We start from the raw sequence: 12,278 nt of genomic DNA, 5'->3' as shown, positions 1-12,278 counted from the left end.
TATTGATGAACAGATAATCATCATCATTTTTTTTTATAACCAAGTAACGATTGTCGCTTTCTTTCATCTAAAGGTGAACATGTCGGTTAAATTCAACGAGCCATGTTATTGATATATATATATGTCGGCTGTTCGGTTGAAATTGAGCCTAATGGGTTTTTATAGTTTCTAAGGAAGTATTTAAGAGTACCTGTATTTTATATCATCAGAAGGTCGTGACATCTTTGTCAGAGATTTAAACCTTAAACCATTGCAATTTACCATGTTAATTAACCTGCCAAGTGAAACTGTAACTACACATATACACTGAAGTGAAGTAAAAATGATAGTGGTTTAAGGTAGAATGCGCCCCAGGGATCAATTTCATTGAAAATCTCTCCAAACTTTACCGTATGTAAGCATGTTCGTGGTCTTTTTGAAATAATAAAAGAAATATTGGGGGTTCACCGTCTTTTTTTCAGTGAAATCGACCAACTTTTATTAGTATTTGGCGGCCATATTGGATTCTAAAATGGCGGCCATTTTTGAATCTTAATGGCTTAATTTTGATATCATTTTGACCCCAATTTCAAAAATTTGTACGCTGACCCTGAATGTTTTTCGCGGTTTTAATTGAAAATTGTACAGTTTTCATGAACACGGTAAAAGCAAAAGTTTAAGTGTTTCAATTCCGAGGTAGATTCTACTTCAAACAATGAACTATTTTGAGCGAGTTGCGAGACGAAATTGCCAATATCACGAAACTGAAAATATGCATAGCTTTGTCTATTTTGTAATCTGTAAATTAAGTAAGATTTCTTTTGTGAGTAAAATTAGGTTGGCTAACATTTTTAATTGTAACTCCATAGGAGTTATACTCACATGTCATATTTCAAAACAAGGGCATTAAAAATGGTCTTTTTTTAAGAAACTGTGGCATTTCTTTTAGTCTACATGAAAATGTGTATAGACCGATAGGTCACTTCTATCTGTAAATTGTGTTGTTGTTGTTGTTGTTGTTGTCGTCAATACCGCCTCAAGACTGTGGTTTCGGTGGCGGGATGGGGAGGAATGTAAGCAGAAGTTAGGGGGCTATGTTTTGGCAAACGAACCTAAAGGCTACGATTTTCATGCTGGTAGCGCACCCTAAGCTATCGAATATTTGACCGCATCATGGTGACCCAGCATGTAGAACTTACAAGTAGCAAAACAAAATACATTTTGGCAAAAATTACATAATTATTAAAACAGATAAATGGATACATATAATCTCACTGTAACAAAACGATAAATGATACACAAATGTTTTAAACAAACAACACATCAAAACTTGCGTTATGTACTTATAAAGCATGAACATGAACATGAACACAACTGGGATGGCATAGCCATGCATTATAACGTAGGCGGTACAACAAAATTTCAGCTAAATTTAATGTACGTAATGGCCAATAAATACTGGTGCACTGGTATTATATAAAAAATAAATATAAAAAAAGTTATTTTTATATGTGTAGTGGAATTTCTGATCTAGTTATTTTCCTCTAATAAAGTGCAGCTGTCACAAGACATTTTCCTGTCTGTGTAATTTTCACTTAACCTACCATTTCTGTCGATGACCTGTATTTTATCACTCAATAAGAGTGGCAACGCCACTGACTTTTTACTACATATTATCTACTAGTAACAGCATAAACTAAACGTAATCAGGAGTTGAAATATCAATAGACGATTTGTTGTCACCCGTGTCTACATAATGCTTTGTAACAGCTAATATGCCAGTCTGCAAAATGACATGCCCTATATACCTAATGTAGATGCAGTAACATCTAAAGTGACTGTCTCAGCTCACGTCACTGGTTTTGTATGGCTTATTTGTTCAACAGACTGAAATGTGCCTTATAAATGAACACGGTCATACCAGCTTTGGGTGTGGACAATTTATGTTGATTTAGGACAGTCCTTGACTATATTGACCTTGCATTCTTACTATACAATTGAAAAGTCACTCGAAATGATTGTAATTATATGTCATGCGATTTTGACTTTAGATGGCAGTCTGTTTTGTTCTATGAATGGCAACGGTAAATATTCATGCAACTTAGACTGGCGTCACTTAACAAGTCACTTGTGCCGTTAACAGTTTTGTACTAACGCGTTTAAAGAGGGTTGACATTGTTATTGGAATCTTTCTACTTCTGTTTGACATTGTGCAGTTCCAACTAGGTGTGGACGAAAACAGACATAATGGCCAAACGTGTTTTGAATATTAAAGAAATTGGCGGGAAATATCCAACAAAAAAAAGTTTTTAAATTCAAGAAAAAAGAAGAAGTAAAGTTGAAATATTTGAGTTGTGCACTAAAGTCTCATAGTTTTATATGTTAGAGATGGGGTTCATAGTTAAAAGGTTAGGGGTTATTGCTATTTTCAGGTGTGATTTTGAAAAAACAATAATGTAAATGATAGAATTGAAATATTTGAGATAAGACCTGAATTTTTTTTCAAAAACGTACGACATGCAGTATCGTACTGAATTTTCATTTTAGTACAAGAGTATTAGTAGAAAATGGAAAAAATAATTCTGATTAGATTTCTTGATTGATTTTACGACACGTTTCGAATCGACGAAATTGTACCCAAACTTAATGAAGGACCTTTGCTCTGTGTATGTCAATGCCTTCTGAAATATTCAGTCAATCTTGATTAAATTTTCCATCGCAGAGTAATTTCCCCCTTTGGGCAAGAATCACCTGTTGTGTGTTGAACGGCTGTATATTAAGAGCTGTCATTTTTGATAAATTTCCAACACAGCGATATACGTGACCTCAATTCTCGTATAATTTGTGGATTGATTGATCCGAATGCTTTCAACTAATCTTATTACATCAATGTCTTTTCCAGACATGTACATTGTTATTTTTTGTGGCGAGGTCATTGGCCTCGAGTCTAACTTTTCAAAACAGGACTTTAAACAAGCAAAGTGTTTAAATCTGGTATTGTGCACATGCATTGAATGTGTATATCGAATAGACAATGGAGAAAAGAACGGTATGGGTCAATGTGTTACAAAAAGTATTGCATTCGTATTTAAAACTGTAAGAAGGTTTTCTTTTAAGAAAACGACAACCGAACACAATCAGATATTGTACTACTCTAGATTATAGGATAATCGCAGCGCTAGTTTCCCTTTGAATACTGGAGTCATATTCTTGTGGAAAACATTAGGATGCATAATAATATGAATATATAATGAAGGAATGTATATTAATGGAAGCTCAGTGAATTAAAAGATTGAATATGAGAAATAAAAAGTCTTGGATTAACTGCTGAAAATGTGACTAAATGACATCACATTTTTATATGTACAGGACGTTTTTACGATATATGTTTGAATACACTAAATTTTTGTTGTTGAAAGTATCCACAATATCTTTTAAATCCATGGACATTACTGAATATCTTCAATTAACTAGTTGTCTATTTTGATTCCATGTCGTGTCAATGTATTATTCGGAGACTAGAAGCACAATTGGATTCGGATCAACAGGTGGTCGTTGAATTCACGTTTAAATGTGAGAGTGCGCACTTAGCGCTTCTTTTTAAAGATCGACAGCGAGTGTTTTAGACACCCATAAATATACAAAGTATGAACCTTTATGTTGTTTAAATTAATAATAAATGATTGTTTACATTTAAATGATTATAAATGAGTACTGGAATTTCTCAAATAAACTGTGGTGGTTTGGTGAACAATATGGCGGCTCAGTGTAGTCAGCGTCTTATCGGTCCTTCATTATGCTGTGAAGGATTTACCCACATATACACAGTTTTGAAGTGCTATACCCCTTAACGTCTATTCAATTGCCCCAGTGAACTACTTGGAATTCCGCTCTTTAATAGAAACACTGGGGCACTTTTGGTCCGGATTAAAATGCATGGAGTAAAACTTTTGCTTGTATTTTTGGGTGGGTTTGACTACTGTGACCTCTTGACCCCTACATATATAGCGTCTATTCATCTTGGTTATTTGATGACTGTTTCTCGCATAACTTTGTGGTGAACTGTTGTCTACTTCATTGAAGTCTCTAACAATAAAACTTAATATCATGCGGTGTGGCTATAAAACGACAGTTTGAGCTTGACTAGAGTTGAAAAAAAGAAGGGTGAATACCAGACCTAACCTTACTGGGCAATTTGAGTCAATTTATGGGTCAGTGGAGTTGTACAGCCAAAGCACTATTACAAACGACTTCATGGTGCAATGGTAGACGTATGGTGCCGTCTCTATATTCCCCACTCACTGTTTGGGACATTGGCTGGCTTTTACAGAATAAAACACGTCACAACAATAGTATGTGAAGTGATACGCAGTGGCTTGCATATCGTTCTGTGTTATGTGTGGGTTTACCTTACAGCAGCAGATCACCTGCGGGTGGGTCGCTTTTGTGAAGTTCAATCGCGTGTCTTCTTTACGTATATGGTTCAATACCAAGCTTGAAGGTCTGTCCTTTTGTGTCACACACACGGTTTAGTTTAATCAAATGTTAAAGAGCGCAACGGTAGTATAGGCATCGTCACCTTAGCCTGCCCTAAATTGATTTCACTCGCAATTTACTTGAACATTGATGCATCTTTTTCGGGCGTTAGCGCGTATGAAGATGTAAGAGTACCGTCATACTCTGGGTCCGGGTTGACGTCGTAGCTACCGCTCTGATCTCCAACATCATCGTCGTCCAGGTCAAGATTTTTGAAACTTTTCTTGCTCCCGTCTCTTATACGAGATGGTGGTGTCGCGTAAGGATTGTTTCTTGCCGCCGCTATTCGGTTGTTTTCTGTCATTTGCGTCATATTTATATTGTCGGTCTCTGTCATATTCGCGAAATTGTCACGTGAGTCCGTACGGTTGGATGACGAGTAGTGATAATCGTCCGTCGGTCCGTAGCCGGCTGATCGCAGATTAGGCAAGTTTGTGGTGACGTCAGGAGGTGGCCTCCTTCGCCGATTTCTGGATGAACGAGAGCAGAAATACCACAACATCCAGGCTAGTAGTATAAGAATAAGAACGATGCAAATACAACCTACTAAAATAGGTCCTATCGTCTCCATAGTTAGTGTAGACCTTCGAACGTAGACATTCGTCTGAAAGCTGGTGGTGCCAAGTGCGTTGGTTGCCTCGCATTTCACAGTAATACCGTTATCTTCCAGCATCAACTTTGGGATTACGAGAACACGTCCATTTTCTTCAAATTCAAAATGATTGAAACGATGGTGGTAAAAATCTTGCACAATTTCGATGCCTCCGAAATACCACCGATATGCCAGTTGGTCCGGATTTGCGTCAGCTTTGCAGGTGAATCTGGCTTGATCTTCTTGCGGGTATTCCGGGTCTCTTGGTAGTATTACAACCCTCGGTTGATACTGAATTGACAGTGTCACTGAACATGTCTCGTTTGATGACGACGTGTAGCATTTTAGCTCAATATCCCGATCCTCGTATCTAGCCACGAAGTTGTACTCCGATGTTGAATACATCTCTGTTGCAACCAGCATGGCAATAACTGGTCGTCCATCTAAGTTCCAGGAAAGAGAAGCGAGATAATCACCAGTGACACACACTGCAGTGACGTAATCATACTCCGGGATAACGTTCCTCGGCGAGAGAAAACATTGTGGGTAAATTGTGTCTAACGGCAGAACAACATCCAACTCACCTCTATGTGAACGTGATTCTGTGGTATTTAGAACAGCCACACACTCGTACGATGTATCATCGCTGGATTCCACTGCAGCAATCCGAAGATCGTACGATGTATACCACGACGACTGCACACTCAGAATCTCGTATCTATCTGTATCATTCGAGTTCGTTGCCACAGTTATTATCCTTCCGCTTGGATAACTTTGCCAGAATACAGTTATTTTTGAAGACGTGAGTTGTACACCGCAGTGGAATAACGCCGGTCTTCCTATGAGCACAGTTGTTTTCTGGGGGTGAACAGCAAACGAAAGTTGGGCGTAACTCGACCCCAAAGCAGCACTCGTGAGGACAAGTATAATCGAAAAGCTCGTACTTGTAAGCACCATTTTGTCACCTTCCTCGTTGACTCTCTAAATCTAAATCTATAGGCTACAGACGCTCTTCACTCACTAAAACATGTAGCATTAATATACATATATAACGTTCACAGCGACGAGAACACGGATTGGTTGTCACATATTATACTGTGCTGCTAGTAAGCGGACGCCATGATGAATTCCTGTCGTCACTCCGTGTAAACTATCTCTCTTCAGCAGCGGTCGAATGCGTACACCGTTCAATGAGTTTGTTGTCCATGTTAAGGATGAACAATACAGAACTTGCGCAGATTCACCGAGAGAGGCGCTAGTTTGGCGTCGAAGTTAAACATGAGATTATAAAACCAAACATTTAGAGAACCATGCATTTGGTCTAAGTGTTTACACACTTTCGTTTCTCACGCGCGTACTGTATGTCATCTTCATAGGCCTGTATATGTTCAAGAATGACTGCGACTTCGCGAGTATCATCAGAACTAATTTCATATTCAATTTCTAATGAAACATGTCAAACCCCATTAATGAAAACTCAATTGAAAGAACTCATGAAATATGTATACCTCATTTAAAAACGGTAAGATTGAATAACTTGAAGGTCATGTCATGTAGAAATACGTGTCATTTAGTTTTGATGTCAGGTACAAAACTTAAAACCACTAACGATTCAACAAATATTATCATATGTCGATTGAATTTGTACGGTGTAGTGTATCTAATTGTACAGAATGACGCAACTATATCAGTTACACTATGAGCACCGCCATCAACGGTGAGAGACAATATTCATAGACGTGTCGACTATGATCACTGGGATGTCTAGTCAGTATACACACATACATACATACATACATACATACATACATACATACATACATACATACATACATACATACATACTTACATACATACATACGTACATACATACATACATACATACATACATACATACATACGTACGTACATACATACATACATACATACATACATACATACATACATAGAGACATACATACATACATACATACATACATACATACATACATACATACATACATACATACACACACACATACATACATACATACATACATACATACATACACACATACACGCATACATACATACATACATACACATACATACATACATACATACATACATACATACATACATACATACATACATACATACATACATACATACATACATACATACATACACACACGTGAGTATGTGTGCGCGCGCGCATTTCTCGTTACTGTCAACATCTACATTGAATTCAGGATAAAATAACAATACCACAGATTACATAAAACTTTTGAAACATTTCATCCCATGCAAGTCAATAACACAAATTCAAAATACTAATACATGATACTAGATTTGGGTTTGCAATAGGTGTTGTAAGAACTTAAAAATCAAATCTAAAAGCCCACCTACCGACCAACCTATTCATTTGCCTATGCATCTCTCCTTCATCAATCTAACCAGCCATCCATGCACCAACTCATCCATACATCCATCCATCCATTCATAATAATAATATTTATTTCTTATAGAGCGCATTACATTAAAACAATCTCAATGCGCTGAATCCATCCATCCACTGAACCGTTAATCCATCTATGCATCATTCCATCATCCACCTATCCACCCACAGACATACGTCCGTCCGTCCGTCCACTCTTTCTGCCAACAAGCTTGTCACCGAGTCATCTTTCAGTCCCACCAGTCCATTTCATTCATTGATTCGTCAATCTATCCAACCATCCAACCAGCCACCCATCAGCGATCAAGCCTGGGACAATGCAGCCTTCCAGCAATTAGTCATTGCAGCCTGTGTTGCAGCTTGTATCACAGGGAGCCCAGGAACCGTGTTACACACAAACAAACAAATAAATAAACAGGCAAGCAAAACAAACAAACAAACAAACAAATAAATAAATAAATAAATAAATAAATAAATAAATAAATAAATAAAACACAAACAAAATAAGAACAAACAAATGAATGAATGAATAAACAAACAAACAGATATTCATGGGGGTATACTAGATATGTTTTATAATGATCCATACAAGCCCACACAGGGAGCCTAGGAACCATGTTACAAACAAACAAACAAACAAACAAACAAACAAGCAAACAAACAAATAAACGACAAACAAACAAACAAAAATATATTCATGGGGTATACTAGATATGTTTTGTGTGTTTGTAGGGAGGAGTATAAAAACATATCTAGTATACCCGGATGAATATGTTTGTTTGTTTATTTATTTATTTGTTTAGTTGTAGTTTGTTTGTTTGCTTTTTGTTTGTTTATATGTTTTTAACACGGTTCCTGGGCTCCCTGTGCCTGTATGCATTGCGATAAACCCGACATGTGTTCACTGAAATTGGTCAGCGCCCTCAAATGCTTAATTGTCATTTTCCAGAGCATTGGTGGCCCGCCGGGTGGCCATTAATGAAAACATACGAGGTGTCAATATAGACGTGGGTGTACTTGAACGATTTTGAAGACAGACTATAAGATCATGGTCGGCGAATGAATCGAACTCCCCTTGCTAATTACTAACGAATCGATGAAGTGGCGTACTGATCATGTCACACCTGCCAAGCTGCAAACATTGACAAGTTTCATAGAATTATTACTACCATTATGACGTTGGAATTCGATTTGGTTTAATTGCAACAACTTACTAGTATGTGTGAGTCATCTCGAGTTGTAAAAAACACAAAAGAAGTTACATTTTAAGATCTTTTCTTAAAGTAGTCCAGCGATTTTCTTACGAAGAAAAGACCTCCCTACACAGGGATCAGCAGGCATGTAATTAATAGATTGATTGATCGATCAAGCCATGTACAAACTCAGACCTTTAGTGGTCTGAGGTACAAACTAGTGCTCTCTTTTATACTAGTTTGTACATGAGTTGGTGTGATAATCTCCCAGAAGATAATGACTAAGCAAATTGTTCCTATGACCGATGCCTTGGTAATTATAAGATTAGGAGTGTTTTAATCTAGATAAGACGAGAAGAATGGACACGATGTCTTTATTTAGTCAATAAAGAGAGAATTATAAGTTATACAGCTGAAAGAGAAATCTAGCCAGGGAAAGAAGGAAAAAAAAGTTTTATATCATCACAAAAATCAATCAGTCAATGGATCAATATCACACACAAAATAAGTTTATGTAACCACAAAAATTAATCGTTCAATCAATCAATCAATCAATCAAATAATCAATCAATCAATCAATCAATCAATCAATCAATCAATCAATCAATCAATCAACCAATCAATAAATCGATCGATCGATCGATCGATCAATTACATGCCTGCTGATCCCTGTGGTTGGCTACTTGATCGAGAGTTCACTTAGGTCCTGTAAGGAATGGGGGTTGAACTTCTGTATCACTACTACTTATTTCGCTATCCTCCCTTGGATCTAGCAAATAAGTCATTTCATTTCAAAATAAAGTCGAAAACAATATGTACGTTGCTGCATTGCACATGATTTGGCGACGATCTGCAGATAAAGGTAGCTTACGCAAAGAAAATGTGACAATATTGGTAAGATTAATTCACCAACTGTGATCGAAATCTAAATAGATAAGCGAAAAGTCTACTGGCAATGGCAAAGGTCAAAATCTACAACATATTATTTATCTAATATGTCTACCTCTACAACACAGTGCGACACAGTAGAAAAACCTATGGCAATTCGAACACTGCGGAAAAAAAGCTTCAGGGAAGCTTACATGAGTTAAATCATGGGAGTAGAACCATACTTCCATGGTTAAATGTAGGTCTTAGTTTGAACGGCCAGATTCACCACATTTTTAAGTTACCTTTTGACGTTGCCTAGAGACTATCGGTGGCTTTGAATCTGACGACATCCATATCACCTCTTCAAATTCAAAGTCACCGATAGCCTCTGGACTACTTTCCATGGAAACACGCATGCATAACTTCAAACAATGTTCCTTATTAGCACATAGACTAATGTTATTATGTAAACACCATGCACAATACTAAAAAAGAAACATGTCAAACAAACCCACACTAGAGACTATCACAAGTATTTTTTATACAAATTTGTTTTATTTATCGAGACAAGTTCTCAAATATTATTAAACTCTTGTTTAAAAAAAAATAAACATTATGAATTGCATGCAATGATTTTATGGGAACAAATTAATACTGATCACAGCGCAACCTTTCTCGTGAACTTTGACCAAGTGACGTGATTGTTTTATTTCTAATACTGATTATGTGAAAAGATCATGATTACTATACATGTAATCAAATTAATTTCAAGGATAATTTAATAAGTGTTCTGGACTAAATTGTATATAAAATGACAATATAAGACCAAGTGAAACGTTTTCCACCTTTCAAAATAGGTGGTGGTGGTGGGGGGTGGGGATATATTTGTAATTTTATGTTTTTCTGGTAATGAACTTTCTATATCTTACGAGACTGACTCCATGAGCATAAATTTTCATTTGAAACTTTCTCTAAAAAGGCTTTCTGATCGTGATGCCCTTTTCACGATATTTATCCTCGCATTACAGAAAAATGAGCCGACAGGGTCATGTAACCCGAGCCGCAAATTTGTTATTTGATCTAAGCTCTTCGATGAAGCTTTCTTTTTTTTCACACATTCAATATCTGTGGCTACTCACTAGACTAGGTCAAAGGTCAAAGTCTACAAAATATTTATCTAGTATGTCTCTACCCCTACGATACAGTGCGACACAGTAGAAAAGTGTATTTTGATAAAATACAAACGTGTAGAAATTTCTACCAACTGTTTTTGTGATTCTATTTTCTAAATTCATCAATTTTCCTGTGAAAATAAGTCTTGTGATATGGATTTACATTTGTACATAAAATGTAGTTACATATTTTCTTGAGCTTTTCAAGATTCGGTAAAAAAATTAAATATACAGAAGTTGACAAAAAGTCCAGCTTACTGAGCTATATAATATACTGTTATTTACATTTTACAACATTATGGTTGTCATTATTCCTGTCCTTGTCCAAAATGGAATCTTAAGCAAATGAAATTAAACAATGAGCAAATAGAAAATTATTTGTACATGATTTGCGAACGACTGGAGGTCCCAGTAGTAATATCACTATACTGTATAAACAGAAAAAGAGAGATATTCTACATTCTTATGTCAACTTTTTTTATTGGTGTGTCTTTCCGCAAAAAGAAAATCCCGTTTACAGTAGAAGTGTTTACTTTATCGACCACGCTTATCTGTAAAAACAGTCGATGGTTTTTTTTCAGTGAAAATGAATCCCCTTGACAATAAAGTATGCCACGGTAATTATGCTGACATTTGTAGAGAAACACTATCTCTGACAACGACACCATACACTGTCAGAGATACTTGTCGATAGTAGATAGGTTATCATACGACTGTGTGAATATCTCGGCTGCTTTATAACACCTTTGTCTCAGGTGGTTAAGAATTTAGTATATTGTTGCCTTGGACATTCTTGTTCTGTAGACCTCGTGGCAAAATAACACTTTGCTGCCATCGATCACAATGAACCGAATGCATGCACGAAAAGGATGCTTGGGCAGTGACGTAATATCACGGAAACACGATGGTTGCGTCATTTAACACGTGTACAAAAGAACCGAAAAAAAACCCACAAAAAATAATTTAAGTTTAGCCAGACAGGTTGTATAACATGTGTAGATGTGCACGTACAAACCATTCTATTGATAACTACAACTACAGTGGCCAGTTGTTTGAAATCATCAAATCAGTCCTATCCTTATCCATCATTCCTAGCACTGGCTGTCGAATTGGGGATGTAAATAGGTCAGCTTTGAATAGTACATCAGAAAACTGTCACCAGCCTGCTGTTTAAAACCATGATTGAGTACGCCACTTGTAAAGGTCACAGTAAATGAAAGTTTACTTTGTTTGCTTAAGGTGCTTTTCAAAGCATAGAAGGTAACATGTCCTCCGAGCAACAAAGAATGACCTCTTCGTACAACAAAAGACGAAGATAAATATAGGAATGTTTGTACTCCTCTAAAGTACTTGCTATTGACCTGGCTATTGGAAACGGGATTAGACAAACGACTTGTTAATTATTAAGAAGTTTGGCCATGATTTCTTTTTTTTTTCGAAGGTCAATTTTGTAAATGTTTGAGATTCAGAATGGTCCTTTGTATGACATATCCTCATAA

This window comes from Glandiceps talaboti, chromosome 3 (genome assembly GCF_964340395.1).
Source record: "Glandiceps talaboti chromosome 3, keGlaTala1.1, whole genome shotgun sequence".
Classification (NCBI taxonomy): domain Eukaryota; kingdom Metazoa; phylum Hemichordata; class Enteropneusta; family Spengelidae; genus Glandiceps; species Glandiceps talaboti.
Note: the sequence above shows the minus strand (reverse complement) of the source record.